This window comes from Notothenia rossii (genome assembly GCF_949606895.1).
Source record: "Notothenia rossii genome assembly, chromosome: 6".
NCBI lineage: Eukaryota > Metazoa > Chordata > Actinopteri > Perciformes > Nototheniidae > Notothenia > Notothenia rossii.
The window spans coordinates 26015003-26034914 of NC_136909.1; the positions used below are offsets into that span (position 1 = coordinate 26015003).

The following is a 19912-nucleotide window of genomic DNA, read 5'->3' on the forward strand; positions in this document are numbered from 1 at the left end:
ATCTGCACTAAGGTGCCGACTGACCAATTACATCGTACAATTGTTTATTTTAATGCATTGCGGTTTCCAGATGAATTGCGACCATAAAAGTGTTAATGTTGACAGCCCTATAAAAAACATTTCCAGGAGCTCAGCTGTGCAGTTAACTTCGTTCTTTTTCCGGGCAAGTCTTTTATTTATTTTTCAAATGACCACAATGACTGACGGTTAACACGTATGTTAAATGTTCTTGTCCGTGTCTTTTTTCATGGTAGTAGCATTCTGTGAAATATGCTACATAGTGCTAGAGTACTAAAGGTGGAACAGTAGGTGATGAAAGGCTAAGGAATTTCTTTTTTTAATGAACAAGGTTTGAAGTATCTACTTTGCTTTGCAAAATGTATAAAAAAGTAGGAGTAATTCAGTTGGTAAGGCAAACAAATTATATTATACACCTTTGAATCATTTTAAAACATAGTATACTATGCTATATATAAAATGCATGGTTGTTTCTATTCATTCTGTGAGTAACGGACATTTTTGACCTTGGATGGTTATCTCCCACCTGTGAGGACAGAACCGCAGAGCATTCTGCGTTCTCTCCCCTTTTCCCTCTCTGGGTCTCCCCCGGAGCGGGGGAGACCAAGAGAGGGAAAAGGGGAGAGAACGCCCCTCCTAAGCTGGATCTAGTGGCCTGTGCCCTCTTGCTCTCAATCCTGGCTTCCAGCACATGACCCAGCTAACAGTATTATGGAGTGCTTTGATTAGACCTGCTGCTGCGCACACGTTGTGGAAGACGGTGCGGCAGCGGGGGACACGGGGTCCTTACCTCGCCACCGCTTTGCAGGAAGGCCTGGCCTCTCTGCGCAACTGAGAGGCCTGGCCTGGTGCACACACAACCTCTGTGCACACAGCTAGAGGGAAAACACAAGGCTGGCTGGATTAGGCCTGCAAATCAGTCAGTCAGTGGATTAGCCCTGCACTGTTATTCTCGGTGAAAACGAAGAGTAATGCTGGAAAACGTGCTGCTAGCATTAGCCGCGGCTGACAGGCCGTAGAACGAGCTGAGAAACTGGCACTTAGACCGGTCACAACAGGGAGTGGAGTTTCACATGACGACTTAAGCATTAGGCTTTAATCGCATCAAGGGGTCTACCAAGGGAGACTTTATGAACTGAAGTAAGAAATCTTATTAACCTGTTTTGTAAAGTTTGCAATTGATCTGAAAAAAACAACACACACTGGTTTGGTATAAATATATTTATATATTTATAGCCTACCCCAAATCAGCACTTTTGAAACAGGAAGTGAAATAGAGGGATATGAGGCATGGTTAGAATGGTTGATCTGTTTGGTATTTTGAGCAAAACACTTCATTGACATGTTTTTTATATATTTGTATAATCTGAGACCTATGCTAATGCCTAAAAATAGCATGATATGTGCACTTTAACACAAAGATAATTGTTTTGCTCACTACAGTGAACACAGTGCTTAAGTTTGAGTTGTGTTGAAATGTATATTGGCACCATTATCGAAAGTTTGAACGATACATACACCTGTTACAATGCATTTACCACTCAATATTGTAGAATTTAAAACAAGTTATGTTATGTTCTTTAAATATCATGAGGGAGGGAATCTTGTCCCATTTGACACCAATAGTGTACACTGTAAACCTAAGAGATTTTAATTCTCTCTGGCAAGATACTGAAATTTGCCAGTGAACCAAGATTCGACAAGATATTGTGTTGTGTCAAAAGCCAGATCCAGTCTAGCTGAATCTTTTCCAAACTATATAAAGTCTTCCTCCCAAAAGGTTGATGAAGAAAAACTGAACAGTCCGCTGGGAGGCTTGGACAAATATGTGTACTACCAAAGTCACAATCTTTTATCGTCAACATAGTAGAAAGATTGCCTGGCAGGAGATCCATTCGGGTACAGCTGCTTTCACTACTTCGGAAGCATGAATGAGTTAATCCTAAAATGACACACTGTGTGACCAGTGTTATCTATAACATGTCTGCCAGTAGTGGAGCACACTTACAGCACATGCACACACGCTCACAGATTGTACTTTTCGACTTAAAAAGGGCAGGTGCTCGTTTTTGCATTCGTGTGGCAAGTTTGCAAATCTGGTTAGAACCAGACTGAACTTATGATAATTGTTAAACGGAATGATTTTTATCCTGCTATGAATGCAGCTATCAAAGTAGAGAAAGAAGAGACCTTTGATATTGTTTTTTCTCTAATTCTGTCTGTTAACTCAAACGGTTGCCTACATAATGCCACTAGTTCAGGCTATTAAGGAACATGTTTTAATACAGCTGTTAAAGTGACTAAGGAAGGGGAGATATTTTTGGGTGAAGCACAGATTGAGGCTGTGTGTGGCATGTGCTACTTTCTTTGTGTCCGAGTGCTGTCGCAGCATGTTTGACGCTGAAGGAAAGTCATTGTGACAAGTGGTCTGCTGGTGTTCCGGTGATGGAGGGTCAATGAGGAGGGTGGGTTTGTCTGGGTCACCTCTAATCCTTTTGGGATAAATAATTTCCTTTTCCACCTATTGCCTCAAATCAGAACAAAGTCTAGCCCCACCAGGAGGGGGCACAGTTAAACTCAAATGCCCTTGTGTTTTTCTCATTTGCCACAAACATTTAAATGGTAGGTGTTCTCTTAATATGCAAGCCCCGAGCCTGTTTTTCAGGTCTCAGGCTCGAAAATGACATTCCCAGAACAAATGACAATAACTTCACTTCTAAAAGGGATAAATTAATAATCTTTTTTCTCAAAGCAATGATAAACCTGTGAGTTGGATGTAGAAGAGTCAGAATCAATATAGATTTATTTTTTTTTAAGTAAATTCAGATTCAACATAGAAAACAAATGTAAATTATTGCGTCCGTCCAAAAAAAAAACATTACTTATAGTGAAAACCACCCTTGAATGATGGAATAGTAGACTAAAAGCTTTAGGAATCCAAACTATAACATATAATAAGTACCCTGTATCAAGATTGATGCAAAACAAGATGATTGACATCTCTTCTTAACCGTTAGAGCCAATGGAATTGAGGGGAAGTTCCACATACACACACACGTTACCAAATAAGGAGTGAGAGTGACGCGTAGCCAGAATACCCAAAACAGGAAGCTGTCATACACTCTGGAAGCTATCATTAGCAGCTAATATGAAAACTCAGTTTTTGACATAAAAATGGAATTATGGATTATCAATAATTTTGTCAAAGTGACAGACACATTAGATTAACCTTCAGCCGCGTTTTTCTCGTTTTAATGCCATTGAACACAACTTTTGATCAGAATAACAGCAAAAGGTGAGCATATCTCCATTTTTTGCTATCTAAAACTACGTCGTGTGTTGTCTGGTTTTGCTTCGCCTGTCGCAAGTTCTGATCGCTCAGTGATGATAATTATTTCTAGAATCTGTGGAAACTCAGCTTGCTAGCAAAGCTCGTTTGTGCAGATCCGATAAGTATATCGATCGATTTATACCTAGAGTTCTGTGCTAAGTGCGTTAATTTATTTCCGCTCAGGGCTCATTTAGACGCTTCTTGTGAGACTTGTGTTTTGTTTCGGTAAAAATTGTTCATATCGTCAGTTAGCTTAGTTTCTTCCCGTTATGTGAGTATGACACATTCATAGTTTATTACATTTTAACGCAACACAGAGCAACAAGAACGTTGTCTACAGTAACCATGAACTCGCATGTATTTTCTTAATTGAGGGGGGGGGGGGGGGGGGGGTGGATGTGGTGCCCCCACAAATAGAATCAAATTCTGTGGGAAACACTGCTGTCTGTGTGTGCCTTCTTCGCTTCCGTTTCGCTTCTCATGCACTGATTCGCTAAGCTGAACAGCCAATCAGAGTGATTTATTTTGCAGACAGCCTCCCGATTCAACATGTTGAATCGGGAGCGGAAGTTGTCGGCACGGCCGAAAAGACACGACGGTGCTGGACACACCAATCTGAGTAGGGCGACAGGACGCTTATCGACAGCCAGACATCTATCGACGGCCGAATACGGCCGGTGTGTCGGGCCGGGCCTTAAGAGATCACGTTGTGTCTGCAGCGAGATGCATCCTCTGTACCTCAAGTTTCAATTTGCATATTCGCTAACACGCAAAACATGATAATGAGGGGGTATTCAAAGCTGCAGTAGAGCCAACAGCCAGAGCTGCAGATTGTAGTAAAACAAGGTCAGATGGGTTCAGCCTTTTTCATAGACATGCATGCATGTATTTGTTATTTTTCTGTGGTCAATTTCCAAGTTAAACTAGTAGTTCCCTAGAGCTTTATATCCATCTATAGCTGTAGTTTGACCAATTTAGTTATTAAAGCATATTAGCTTTATTTTGGTCAATAAAGTTGTTATTTGACCACTAATAGTCATAATGACACACTGTTGGTAATTTACATTTTAAAAAGTGGTGAAAACGGGGAGATTCAGACACCTCTGTCCATCAGCTGTGTGTCGCTACAACTGCCAGCTACCTGCTAGCTGTTATACAAAGAGACAAACTAGTCTACCCTGCTGGTCCCTTAGGAACAGCAACAACACACTCTTTAGACTTAGGCCCCGGCCACACGAGGACGATAACGGTTGTATCTGCTACAGTTCTCTATCAGATACACGGTTTGGCCACACGAGGCCGACATGGAAGCGCAGAAAACGATAATGGGTCCCAAGGTGGGTAGATCTGCAAACGAAACACTCTGGGGGGGCAAACGGCTCCGTGTCCACCTCTCCTGCTCAGAGATCAGCTGCTGGGCTGTCAGAAGAGGGGGAGGAAAAGAGAGGCTCCGTTTTGTATTCTTATATTATTATATAGAGTCGTTATCAATTTGTTTTAAAGCTCAATAAATAACAAAGAAGACGTCGGACCGGCGCTTTTCAAATTTTGTCCGGAAGATTTAAACTTTAACGGACATGTTGACCGGCGAAAACAAATCTAACTGAAACTCTGCTGCACGATCCCCTCGTCCCTTGGAAGAGGCGGAGAGGTGGGTGTTTTGTCATCTGCTGGTGGACTACCGGAGAGATATACAGCAGGAGCAAACGCTTGCCTCGGGGAGGGACAAAAAGAGCCAGAGCGTCCACAGTGGAGAGTAAACAGAAGGGCAACCATGGCAACCATGCGCGGGAAGTCTTCTTCGCTGCTTTTGTGGCAGGAGTACAGCGCCACTTACAGGCCCGGCATATGTACTACAGCGTCTCCAGCGCTTTCTAGCGGTCTTGTGTGAACGGGCACATTTCTGGTGCCTATTGCGTGTGGACGGAATACTTTTTTAATATCGATTTCGGTCCGTTTGCGTTATTGTCCTTGTGTGGCTCCAACCTTAAAAGGTGGGGTAGGTAATTTTGGAGGAACCAGCTCGAATTTGCGCTAAAATTTGAAAATACACAGCCGGAAAAAATCTGCCACTTCCTTACAGAGCCCCTCCTCCAACACACACGAATGCGCACATGACCAATGAGGGCACGAGATAAGTTTGTGCACAGATGGAAGGCTGACAGGCAGGTAGGCCATCCAGCTATTTTAGCCGGGCCGGCTAAAATGATTGGTCGTGCTTTTTACAGTACTACGGCTTCCACAGATGACATTTTTTTATGGATTTTTTGTCAGAGCACTTACATATTCATTGCTATCGGGATGTTAAGAGCATTCCATGGAATATAACAAAAAGTGTATCTCGAGACGGTTTCTCAAACTTACCTACCCAACCTTTAAAGAGCAACTTGCAGGTTAGACACACCAGTGAATAAATGTGTAGGAAAATTATGTATACACTAGATTTTCAAAAACATATACAGAAATATACACTACAGTGACATCTGGCGTCGTTTTTGTAAGACGTTTTTACTTCCGCATACAAAAAGCCTCCCCACGTGACCTCCCGTGTGACGTAACATGTGGGAGAGCGGCCGGTCTAACGTAGTAATAAACATCGATCACAATGCTAGTTTTGACACAGAAGAAGTTGAAAATATATATTCAAATGCATATGATTATAATTATGAGCCTGCTATGCGTCCAAGAGACCAGGAGCAGCCAAGGATTAGAAGAAATAACGGCCATCGGCGAGAAATGGAGCTTTGGTGTGTGGAGAACCAGTGGAGAACAGGGCAGCTGTCTTGGTGAGTGACCGGCGTTAGCTACAGACAGCTGTTAGCTAACGTCGGTCACATCACAACATTGTAAAGTTAGCTATCATATATCAGGCTATAACTAAAGTAGTATTGATAATATAGTAACGTTACTGGCAGGACTGTTGACACTAATCCATAACAGAAACGAATGCGCAAGTATCAGCCGTATCTCGCGTTACCTAATGCAACTCCACACTACGTCTTACGGTGCTGTCAGCGCCATATATATTATATGACTCTGGGTGCTGTGTACCGGAGAGAGAGAGGAGCGAAGGAGGGGTGAGAGAGAGATGTAATACGGTTTCCTGATAAATGTTTTTTTGATAGGCTTCAGCTGTGGAGAGTATGTGCTGCAGGGAGGTGGATGCACCTCGCACAATGCACCAAGGAACGAAAGCTAGCTCCGGGTCCTTTTCCCGTGAGGGAAACTGTGGACTCGATGTCCTGACAGGCTGGAGTTTGTGCAACCTGCACAAACTCCAGCTCACCATGATTAAAAATTGTGAAATGCAATGTAAAATTACCGAAAAAATACCAGCTCACTAAATCACAACCACTACAAACTACTACCGCGGATTGGGCAGAGAACGAGTCCGAGAAAGTTGCTCCCCCATGTTGACGTTAAAAAAAAGCAGTTTTTAGTAGCAGAGCTCAAAACGGCTCCTTTTCCTCTGAATTCCTGCCCTTATGTTTTGTAAAACATATCAAATCCTGCATTAACTTTTTTTAATTGTAATTTTCAGGCGAGGTTAAGCATAAATCTATTTTTAAAACCTGCAAGTTGCTCTTTAAGGTTCCTTCCACTTCCTAACATTTTCACTTTGCAGTTTTTAAGGCACTTGCACTCCTTTATATTTCAATATTCAAATGTAATAAAACGTGTTCCGCCTTAGACAAAAGTAGAAGAAAAATCACCCACTGTTTATTTGCCAGCCTTAAACAGAAGAGTGTATGTATAAAGATTATGTTGACAAGTTTGTTGACCACAGTTCAGACTAAAACTGGGTAAGTAGGGATGTCCCGATCACCTTTTTTTGCTCCCGATCCGATTCCGATCATTTGATTTTGACAATTTGCCGATACCGATTTTTCCCGATCCGATCTTTATGCAATGCATTAAGAGGAAAAAAAAGCATTCAAGTTGTCCCTTAAGGTTATTTTTTTATTTAAATTGGATATTCTATCCAACATGGATATAGCTTCTTTCTTTCACAGCAGCATTGGATCAGTTCAGTTGTGCAGCATTGGATCAAAACAAAATAAAGCTTTCAGTACTCGTTAGCTTACTGCTACAATTAGACACTGCGCCCTGCCCACTCTGTTGCCAGATTTGAGAGAAATAAGCAACCAGGTCTATGAAAACAAGCCCCAAAGAAGCAACACATACATGATGTTCTGTAATTTGAAACCAAAACTAAGGCCTCAGGATGACTTTAAGACTTGAACTTGGTCATTTTTGTTTTTGTAACACTGAATACAAAATTTTAAAAAATATATTTAAAACATTTTTTTTAAAAAGAAATCCCGATCCCCGATTTTTTTCCTCCCGATTCCGATCTTTTGAAAATCACGTGATCGGCTCCGATCCCCGATCACGTGATCGGATCGGGACATCTCTACGGGTAAGCCTTCTCAGCATTACTGGGTGCTGGTGGCTGGGGTCACTTACAGGAATGTGTGAAACATTATGAAGATGTCATCACCTGTTCAGTGCTGGCGACCCTGGAGAGTTTAAATGGTATTTAATCCTCGTCTCTCATAGTTTACTGGCCTGATTACCCTAAAAAAGCATCTTGGCTCAGGCAGAGGACCTGTTCGTTCTGCACGCTCCACTTTCAGAGTTCTCCCCAGGGTTTCTTGTAGTACAGATGTATTTTTGGTACCAGTGCATTTTCCAATGTGGAATGCTCCATTCCAACATTGTGCTCATTTCTCTGTTTGGACTATTATAGATCTAAAGAGGGCCAATTAAACACTTTATAATTATTAAAGGGTGAGCAACAAGACCGTTATTAAACTACTTATCATTTACTCCACTCAGTTTGAATACCCTGATTATTCCCCCTTAAACTGAAAAATTGCCTTCTGCCTTGTTAAGCGTAATGCTATGATTCAGTGCAGTAATATGTGATTACAATATTATTCCCTGTACACTATACAATTACATGTCTCCAAAGTAAAGACAAATGATATCTTTAAATCATTTAGTAGTTCTGTTTTTGAACAAACACTTTTGGAGAAATCATTCAGTAAAATAAACATTGTGAATAGGAACTTTATCCACATTTTGATATGTATTGGACCAGTTTCGTTAGTACCAAAGATGTTGCATAATATTTGAGATGTCACCATAACTGACACACTGATGCAATGGCAGTTTGGGGGTCAATATTGCTTTTATAACGTGATCAAACATTTACCACAATGACGACAAACCATCCCAGAAACCTTGAACCATAAGATGTTGACAATGTGTGAACGAGTTACTTCTAGCCTGTCATCGAAGTGGGTAATGTCACTGATCAGCACACTGGGAAAAACCTGGGTTATAGATTCCAAACGTTAAAATTGTCAGTAAAGATTAATTACAGTATGAACGTGCAGTAGAACTTAGGAGTCTTGAGGGCTGTTTTTCTGATTAACATGTCACAGAAACTATAGTAACCAATATAAGTGTTGGTTTTTTAAGGAAGCCACCAAGCCAGAACTCGGAAAACTCAATGCTATCACCTGAGATCATGTAAATTGCTATGTCAGATACGTGCCATACCTTCATCTCACTCATCTCAAACAGAATGATTCACATTCATACGTGCCATTGTTCTACCTAGCATGTCCCCAAACACACAAAGTGGCTCTGTCTCTGTTGAGACACCACTTCACTCTTTCTGACAAACTGACTCCGACTTCCAGCCGAGCTGCTTTCTGAGGTGTCACATATCCAGCACTCACTCTTGTTGCTAAAGGCAGTAGGGAGGAGGAATGATTTGGCTAGAAATAGCAGTGTCACATGAGTGTGTGCAGTGACCAGTGAGCCAGCTGCTCATCCTTACATGGAGCCCGGCCCCATCCGTACAATCAAATGCAAACAGGCAGTAACATCATCAACACAAAAGCGTGGACGGGCTCGCACAGGTCGATGATTAATCTACAAGACTTGTCCCACCCCTCGCCACACTAATGGCACATTTCCACTGCAGGGCCTCGCACGGCTTAGTACGGTATAGTTAGGCCTTGGTAGGCCAGGCTCACTTTATGCTGCCTTTCCATTACAGTTTAGTAGCTGGGGCAGTAACTATAGCAATGCAGTGTAGGTGGAGCCGTGACGTCATCTTCAATGCGAACCAGGGTAAACCAACATCAGCCGTTAGCTGTTAGCACTCAGAGCTCACAGCTCCTCATATCTGTTCAGAAACTAGACAAAAGTTAAACAAGTACAAACCACAGACTGTCTGTGTCATGGCGAATACAGTCGCTGGTTTATTTATGTATGTATAGGCCGTTGTTGTGAGTGTGGACGGTCGGAGCATATACTGCGTTAGCTTAGCCGATCTCCATTCAGAAAACACGCATTTTAAAAGGTTTTTGCCTGCCGTCTGTCTGCAGACTTGTCAAAGCATTAATTCATGGTTTTTACTAACCGGTATCTGTATGTTGTTACTTCGGCATCATATTGAAACGTGTATTACAATTAAATCACTGTCAAATATGTTCATTTTGTTGTTGTAGCCCCCTTGCCAGCGATTCTCTCACTAGTTTAGCATATTCAGCCCAGTTGTCGGCCCAGAAAGAACCTGGATTTTGGATGGCCAGAAAAACTGTGAAACAGTACCCATTGGCCGGAACTACCCCTAGTGGAAACGCAACAAAAAACGGGCCGGGTTTGGCACGGCACGCTTAAACCATGCTACGCGCCGCAGTGGAAATGCACCATAAGAGAGCAGAGTAAAGATGGACACGTGAACTCACACCTGTTCAAACATTTATAGATTTCTACAAATGCAAAATAACTTTCACAAGGATAAAATAAACCCCTTTTCCCATGAGGGACAATAACAAAGAAATGCCTTATTTATGAGTTTATGCGTGTACATTTAATTGCGAGAATATTGACGCATAAGAAGTTTGTTAACTTGTCACAGTACAAATTGTCTCCATCAAACTCCATGAAAGTGCACATTTCACAGATCATATTATTGAATACCAGAATATATATATTCTTGAAACAATCAGGAGAAAGAAAATCACAATAAACACTTTTCACCAAAACTCCCACTTCCTAGTAATTAAAGAATTAACCACTTTTTTTGTTTTGCCAATCCTTTTCCTGAGAGAATACCAGCTCTTTGGAAATGTGGATTAGTTCTGTATGTACAAGTATCCTTCAGACAAATAAATAACTGGACAGATAATTTCCAATGCCAAGAATACATTTTTTCCCCAGTAATTCCTATAATGCTTATAGTTTTCTGAAGCCTAAAAACTGACCCAAGGCCTTGGTGGCAAAGTCATGACTCATTTAAGTCAAACAAGTCCTGGGTGCTTCTGAACGAATGAGTGAGAATAAAAGGAAAATAATGTTCATTCTACCTTCCATAACTAAAAAGCACAATGGCTCACAGTTCAGCAGTAAGCCTGTCATTAGCATAGTTAACACCAGGCCAGAACCCAAACAAGAGACGCTCTGTGTGACAGCGCTTTGATACAGACCCTGCCGCTTACAGAAGGCCACCAGAAACTCTACAACAGGGCTCTCATGGCCCCAGTGGAGAGGACGAACTCGGCCAAAAACACACAACAGTTCAGGGAAACAATGCAACTAGCATAGGCAGTCACAGGCTAGATGGGTAATAAATGGTTAATTATTTACATGCAGGATCCTATGAGTTTCAGGAAAGGATCTAGATACCTTTAAGAAGGCGTCAACGAAAGAAAAAAAGAGATCTTCTTTCAAAATTAAAGTAAGGTCTCTTGCTTCAAGGCAAACAAGATGGGAAAGCTGCTTGGAATAATATGACTGCCAGCGCAATTAAATAACAGAGTCTAAGCTAACTGTAAATGCTGATATTTGACAGCAAGAAAAAGACCACACTCATTCTGCAAAGGCATGTCGGTAAAGATTTTAAGCATTATGAGCTATTAGGGATCACTTTTTGGTCAAAGAAGAATGCTGGCCTACGTGACAGTGGTAATAGTAGAATAGAGGAGCATTATGGGATGCCAGCATTGCTTTTGGTTGTAAGATTGCCACTAGCCAGAAGTTCCCTGAAACCAGCATACATATATGGAGTAAAAAACCACAAATATCTAAGTGTATAAACGCAGCCCTAAGTATTTCATGTATTTAGGCAACTTGGTTCTGTTTAAATACTTGGACAAAACTTTAGCTGTGGTTTTAAAGTCTGAAATGCTCTTGATTCTTTTACCAAGCTTTTACGGTACCCTGGCCCTGAAGCAGTGCTGAAATGTAAGCTTCTTTAAAAGTGAAATTTTGCTTAAACAACGACAATCTTTGCATGCAAACCTTTTCAAACGTTATCAACACATGATCAACCAGTTTGGATTGCTTAATCCAAAAGCATGGATTAAGCAATACTCTAACAAGCGTGTACACAAACACACACACATTGAAGATCCACACACTTTCCTTGCTATCACGTGATGTTTTCATGGCGAAGCATGGCTCAGACATAACAGTGTGATTGTGCTCTGAGGGCGAGGTGGGCCGCGATCAGAGAGACAGACTGTTCTCCGCCTGTGACACTGCCAGCCCGGTGCCGACTGTCTTTCCGCCCACAGAGAGACGGACACACCCACTGGCAGAAGGAACGACCTGCACAGGGCCCTACCGTCATGGGAACCATAACCGACTGCATTTCCCATACATTGCTTTTCTCATGACTCAGGTAACTCCAAGGTTATGTCTGCTTAGAAAATGCGAAATCACTTTAAAATGCTGAGCCCAACTTTACTTATAAAAAACATACAATATAAAATAATCATCAATCAGTTGTGCTAGCAGCTTTCATGTTACGACAGTTGTGGAGTAACCAGATATTAATTAATCTTTAAATTACCTATTTATTATTCAGTTTATCATGTTATCTAAATGTCTACAGCCATGCGGTCAACTCTGATATTGTATGAAGGCATAATGATCCTATGAGGTAAATGCTAACAAGTTTTAGGTTAGCATGCTAACATTTGCCTTTAAGTAATAAACACAAACTACAACTGACGATGGTAGGGATGTCATTGGTTTAGCAGGTATTAGATAATAAACTATTTTCCTACAATGGGACAATAAGAGATATTTCACTCAAAACCCCAAATGTTTTGATGGTGCTAGAGTAGGAAAAAATGGGAAAACTAATGCAGATCTAACTAGCAGCACTCTCTTTTTCAGGATAAAATATAGCAGTCCCCATAACAGCATTTGAACCAACTGGGACAGGCACTCACGGTATTCAACTTGAGAGGCCAGTCTGAGGTAGGCATGAGACCAAACACAAGTCTGCTAATGGAAAAGTCAGGGGATCATCAAAGTTATTAAGATTCATCCTCTGGGGATCATGCAAGTCTGTACAAAATGTCATCTTAATCCATCCGATAATTGGGGAGATATTTTCGTCTGAACCTTAGTGAGGGACTGCCCGACACTGCCGTTCCTATGGCTATCCCTCAAAATGTCAACAAAACAGAGATCTGTTTTTATGACAAACAGATCAAAGCTGGAGCTAGACCGATAAATCAGAAGATAAGAAACAAGACGTTGCAGTGCAAGCAGGGGGAATTAAAAATAGTCTCTATGTCCAAGTGTGTCCACCTGACATCAGCACTGGTCTTAGAAATAGCCATTGCCAACTATGTCAGAAAATGTATCCAAGATAAATTTAAGATAAGAAAGTAAGATGCTGCAAATCCTAATACTTCAGAATCCAGAAAGAGCATACGTTGTCATTTTTTCTGTGGGATTTCTTACCAAGGATTTCCCTGATTATAAAGATATAGCTTCCGATCTGCAACTCACGAATCCCAATAGATCAATGTTGTCATACCGTTTGTCAAATAGAGAAAACATGGCATATAAAGTATTTGATAAAAGGCACACCAGAGCGAAGCAGGCTGTGAAGTAATGTGGTGTGACCTGCAGACTCATGGACGAAATTCTTGTCACGGAGTAAGAGGCCTGAAGTGATTTAACATTGACCTGGAACAAAAGGTGGAGTTAAAATGGTATAAAATTCTTAGAAACAAAAATGCCAGTGCCGATGTACTCGGAAAGCATGGCACACCTCGCTAAAAACTGGTCTGACTCTGCTCTCGCAGGATAGTGTTGAACATGAAAACATTACACAATGTACACATACCTCTCTTCCTCCACCCACAACCAGCTTCAACACAGAACTTCCAAAACACACGCTAAAGCTGCCTGACTTATCTGCAGGTTAAATATGCACTGCTCCGTGTTATGAAGTATTTGGCGTTATGGTTGAACATAAAAGAGAGTCTCTGTTGACGGTGTGGTCCAAGCTGTGGCTGCACCCTGTCGTCAAGGAACTGCCAATTTAGTGTGAATCACTCTGCCTCAATTGTTTTTTTCCCCCAGAAGGATTAAACTCACAAAGAGCAGAGGCCTGTACGACGAAGCCGGTTCAACATAACCTGGATATGTTTGAGTTACCCGGTTTACCTAATCCAAAACAAATGCGCTCTCGCTAAGCGGTCCTACGACGCTGGTTATCAACTTGTTAACTCAAGCCAGCCGTGTCCTATCTAGTTAGGTGCGCGTTCACATGACAGGGGTGGTATTTGGAGCATTCGACCAATCACAAACATGGACAAGCCTACTGACAGCTCAGCGCATCGTACTTCCTGAATGAAAACTCAACTATAATATTAAACAAATATGAAGACGTTAGACTTTAAACATCAATGACTTTTATCCAGGATAAAGCCACATAGTTGCACCTGCAAGGTGAATACAGCTGGTAAAAGAAAAAGTGTTTGAATGCGTACATTAACAGGTTTATGATATCACTGCCCCGTATAAGACACGAGTGGATCTGACTTTAATTACATTTGAATCGAGTGTTTTGTCAACTTAATGTGTTGCTTAACATAATACTTCTGTATACAGTATGTGACACTGTAAGTGTTGCAGATATGGCTCAAGAAGCTGACTCATAAGAAAATAGGCCTATATGATACATTATGATGTGATATGATATGAATGATAATGGGACAAATCGAAGTCTGAACTCACAGTGCCGTGGACTGTACGTAATGTTGCTTTGATCCGGTTACTTTTGTTGTGGCAGATATTTAAGTAAGCTTTCTTAACGCTAATGTTATAATAGTCAGATTGCTCTGAAGATGGGAGGTGATATTCTATTAATGTTCACGTTCACAGTCTGTGATATTTGCCGGCCGTCTTTCCTGCAACGGCAGTTTAAACTGTATTTCCTTTCTCCTGTAATATGACTTGATCGCTTTAAACTCGGCACACTGAGCTCTGATTGGTCAGATCCTGGAACCTAACCTGCTCCGGACCAGGCTAGCCGTTCAGCATAAGTTACCATGGAGATCTAGCCCGCTAAGAAGTGAACCAGCGTCGTAAGACCGGAAACCCAGAGTTTTCCCTGAAGTTAGTTTGCTAAGCGAAAATCCGGCTTCGTAGTACAGGCCTCAGGTCAAAGTATACAGTCAAAATATAACTTGAATGTGCCCCCAACTTTTAAGAGAAACCACAAATTCTCAAGGTGGGGATAGAAAAAATAAGACTTAGTCCGAATAAGGGCAACAATGGTATTATTGTTGGTTCCTCTCTGCCAAAGCAAACAGCATCACTGCAGCAACACTCTGTGCATTCCCCACACAAGTTAACCGGAAATGTTTCATCAGATTGCTTCAAAATGCTAAACAGCAGTTTACATTTTATGCAATAACATTTAACAAATCATTTTTTAAGAGTACTACAAAACGTGTATATAAGTTATAAACATAAGTGAAGAGTTTAAGCAGCTGTTAACTCATTTTAAGTGCCATGCATTATTACTTTTTGATGGACAGATGGGTATGTTTTTTTAGAATGAGAGAGGCTGTTGTCATGGTCCCCATCATTGGAGCTGGTCAACAGAACCCCTGGCTGTGCACTTGTTTGTTCACATCAAGCATATAAGGCGTGTAAAAACAGGAAAGTATTAATCTTATCACGAAAGGGTTCATATCTTTTTTATAATCTTTATGGCTAGACAAGACACAGCAATCAGTCTTCCTCTTGTTTAAGAGGCCCTGCTGTGATGTTACATTTTCTCGGCAAAGCTTTTATGAGAGAAAAACAACTAAAAGAAAAGCATGTGAGGAAGGAGTGGCAGACCCCAGCATTCTTTCACTTCTTCCTCACTCTTTCTTATCGTAATATGCACATTAATCATTAACTTACAAACTCCATTCTGGCTGCGTGACTTCCCCTGCCTATTAGGCCATAAGATAAGATTTAGGTTTAGTGTCTGGGTTTGTAAAATATAACCAAAATGATATGAACATTGCATTTGACATATTGTTGAAAATAAAAAGGGAGTGAACAGAATAACTGGGACACGTAACAACAAAGTGCAAGCTATCATGCATGCTATAGCAAATACTGATGTAGTCATGCTAAAATACATCGGTACTGTACTTAAGTACACATTTGATGTATTTCTGTTGTATTCTGCTTTATGCTTCTTCTTGTAGAGGGAATTGCTGTATTTGTTTCCAACATGTGAAATAGTAAAAGGCTGCATTAATGCAGTATAATAATACCCAGAATAGGCCTTTTTTTGCATGCAGTACTTTTTCATTTCATGTTTTCCTTACAAATTAAATGTCTTTCTTTCTTTCATGCATGCATATTGTATTATATGTTATATTGGTTGTCTTTGCTGGGTCATCAAAGGAAAAGCATTTAACAGGATAGTTCTTGTAAAGTGACAAGAAAACATCTAGAATCTCAATTTTAAGCGAATTTTCTTGTTGAAAAATAGTTTTCTGTCATGGTGTCAAACTACAAAAAAGAAGTTCCCAACCAGTTGGAGGAACAGACTGTACTCTCTGGACTGTCCCGATAATTGTCTTGATTACTAAGCCAGATACATATCTGTAGGTGCATATCAGGTTTTGCATCCATGTGTGTTTTGTGGCTGGCTGCCTACTAACACAATAAGATCATCCACGGTTAAATATCCAACTAGAACACAAATGACGTGACAACAAAAGCTCGAAACTCAGTGAAGTGACCCGAGGCACTTCTGAGATGTTTGGCATAGGCTAGTTCTATAACTTCTTGATTATTTGGGGCGGTAGTGGCAGTGCACATTGCGCATGCCCAGTTGTCGACCCGCCTTGTCGTCAAACAGTGGCTGCTCGGTGCACGGAAAGCTCAACTGAGTGAAATAAACTCGCGTGATTAACAGCGAAGTGATTAGATGCAGGCTGAAAGCCAAGCTCTGAGCAAAGTGCTCGTTTTTCTACAGTTTCCCGCACTGGCGCAGACCGGTGTAGACCACACGAGAGTACATCTGTAGTGTTGCTATTGTGATACTATATCGGATGTAGAGTCACACACGTGTAGCAGCTCCATTCACCCGTTGTAGTTGCGTGCAAGCAGTGGCAACAATATCACGAGTACGCCAACAAAAAATGCAATGCAACATTTTCAACGCTGCCAGTCAACGCTACATGAGTACAAGTGTTCAGACTGCGTGGCTATGAGCTGCATCCTATTTAAATACACAGGCATTTCCTATTTTACGCTGTGTTCTCACTTACCAGGCCCGTTCCTCCTCCCTTAAATGCAGCCCCTCACGGTCTCACCACAAAGAAATGCGCGAGGAAAGTGGCAAAAAAAGGCTCGAAACCCCGTGGAAGGGGAAAGACACATGGGCAGCGCTTTTTTTGCTAGACAAAATGTACTTACCAACGAAATAGGACACCGCAAGGGGGGTAAATGTGCCTTCCCTCTTCGCCTCCACGCCTCTATCTCTGACTTAATTTTCCCAGAACCGCGCTCTCCGTGGGTAGCGTCGGAAATGTCAAAGATTCCAGCAGTGGAGCCGTCCCCCCGGAATGGTTGCCCTCGGCTCGGACGAGTCATGCGACCATGTTGCCCTGAATGTCGCCTTCTGCTCTCATCCGTGCGTTTAGGGATTGAGCCGTCGTCTCAACAGTGCTCTGGATGACAGCTATGGGATGAAGGAGGGGGGGAGAGTGTGTGTGTGTGTGTGTGTGTGTGTGTGTGTGTGTGTGTGTGTGTGTGTGTGTGTGTGTATAATCTGTTGAGGGCAGGGTGACACCATGTAGGGGGAGAGGAACATACACTTAATACCATTAATGTGTTTTGAGAATTATTGCATAATTAAGACCAAGTGTGGAAACAATCAAAGAAAAATTATCATTCTACTTCAATTTAATTATGTATAGATGAATGGTTTAAGAAGATATGATTGAATGTACTTAATAATAATTCTCACATTGTATTTAATCTAATTTATAAATAAAATAAATATATATTAATGCATTTCCTCCAAACACACGACAACAAGAAACAGCACAGTAACTGACTGAGTATACCTTCACATCTCGTTAAAATAAAACACATTGAGCTGCCTGTTTCCTCCCCAGCTGTTTTTAGTGTGTATTTTTGTTATGGTTGAGACGTGCCCATGAAGGAATCCATCTCATCTTCGCAAGTCTTTGTGGTGGAAAAACTCGGTTATCTCCCATGACCTTGTAATTGCTCTATGCCTCGGAGGTAAATGCGTTTTTCGTGTGAACATTGTGATCACTCGGTCGATTGGAATGTTTTTTCCTAACAGTTTAAATAAAAAAATAGGCTACTTTTTGAAAATGTATAACTATAGGAGCACTGTTTGTGGTCTGAGAAATAATTTCCCTTTTCAGTTGTGTAAATGCTTGTAGAGAAATGACTTGCTTCTTCAGCCAGTGTTTGGGTGGAACAACTGACTCTCACTAACTCACCCACGTCTAGCTCTCCCTGCCGTATTATTCCACAGTGGACCTCACACAGCCATTTACACTTTCTCAACCAACATAAGTTCACAGCCTTAACATATTGCAAAACAAAAACCAAAAGTATTTAGCCTGTTGGCCAATCTCTACACACACTCCCAAATCCAGTAAGTCTTCATCATAATCTTATGAAAATCTCATGACTTTTTAAATCTCACCCCCAGGATAACATAGGAATATGTATGCATGATTTATTGGGTTTACAAACATTTAGAAATATTTTCATAGCCTCGAGTTCCCATTCCATCTAGCCCATCCTAACACAAAACACACAAACATCATGGGTGAGTCATACTAATCTTGACAATGACGGGAAATGTTTTTAATAATTGTACAGCATTGTCATCAATTACAGGCATATTGCTCATTTCAATTACCGATTCCCATAGCAGTCCAGAAATGATTGCGTTACTTCATTGCATTTTTTAATTGGGTATATAGTGAATTAAAGTTTTCCAACCTCAGATGAAGCATCACCAGAAGTAGAGAAGTATTCAGATATTTGTAAAAGTAAACTAAGAGATGTTTGCACAGTATAATCAATGCAGTGCTGTACTTTATTTGAATATCAGAGCACTTAGGTAAAAGTAGCAATACTTTGGTGCAGAAGTACACAGCCAAAGTACAAGTCCTGCATTTGAAAATATACTTAGATAAATATAAAATTGTATCAGCATCAAAATATAGCCTAACCTACCAAAAGTAAAAGTACTCATTACACAGCAAGGCCTATTTTAAAATGATATACGTTATTTATAGACAAGGGTATAGGGAGAGAGAGAATCTGTTACCATTGAGTGGCACAATAGTATTTACATTATATATACATATTATTAACTTATTAATTTATGTTTTTATATTTTTAAGATCAAGGTTATACTTTTTTACTTTATACAGACACTACCAAGGATCATATCAATGGCTGATTCTTATGTCATATGTATTTCGTCTTCTCACCGAAGTTTCACATTTTTTTAAGATTCAATAATCCAAGTTAAAACAGAACATTCGATTTGTTTACTTCATTCAGTTGTAGCAACTGAGTAAGGAAGCTTTTGACAGCAGCACTTGTTAACCCACTTGTCGAAATCTTGTACCTCAGATGTACTGTCTGCTTTTTAACAGTCACACAACAAATATCACAGTTTCATCATAGTTACAGGAAATTGATGCTCTTTGTTCTTGCTTTCCTGGAGTCTTCTCAGACCGTGCTGCTCAGACCATTACAGGAGGTCTGGCTACTCCTGTAATAATTATTGTACAGTCTGTGTTGCTATAATAAAAAAGAATTAGATTGGAAGATTCTACATCCACTGATGTTTTGCAGCAATTTGCATGCATGTTACTACGTTTTCAGGAGCATTTGGTGTACTTTACGCAATCAACCCATGTATTGGCAAACAGTATGTAAAAGCCATCAATTAAGTAAACTGCAGCTTAGCTTTTGTCACAAGGGATAATGAGAACATTCTGTATAAGTATTGTGTACGGGCAAGCCTGCTGGGTGCAGTGTTTACCACATTTTCCAAATACGCTCCCACCACTCAAACAAACCTTTATTCTAACAGTGCCATTTGTACGATAATCTTTATGACTTCCTCCAATCAACAACTTGCTTTAATGTCAATGATGATGATGTTTTTTTGTTCGAACTTTTGAATGCTTGGTTGAATCTGAATTGTATGACAAAGTT

General features: G+C 40.7%; 1 protein-coding gene across 4 annotated transcripts in view; it reads right to left on the reverse strand.

Moving 5' to 3' along the window:
- slc20a2 (solute carrier family 20 member 2) overlaps nt 1-19912 on the reverse strand; it is a 54146-nt gene that overhangs the window by 32448 nt on the left and 1786 nt on the right. Inside the window, exon 1 of one of the 4 annotated variants that reach the window (XM_079690869.1) lies at nt 17108-17401. The exons of 1 other annotated variant lie outside the window; for it this stretch is intronic. The gene's annotated coding sequence lies outside the window, so the exon portion shown is untranslated. 2 more of the 4 variants (XM_079690863.1, XM_079690865.1) reach the window with 2 other exon arrangements.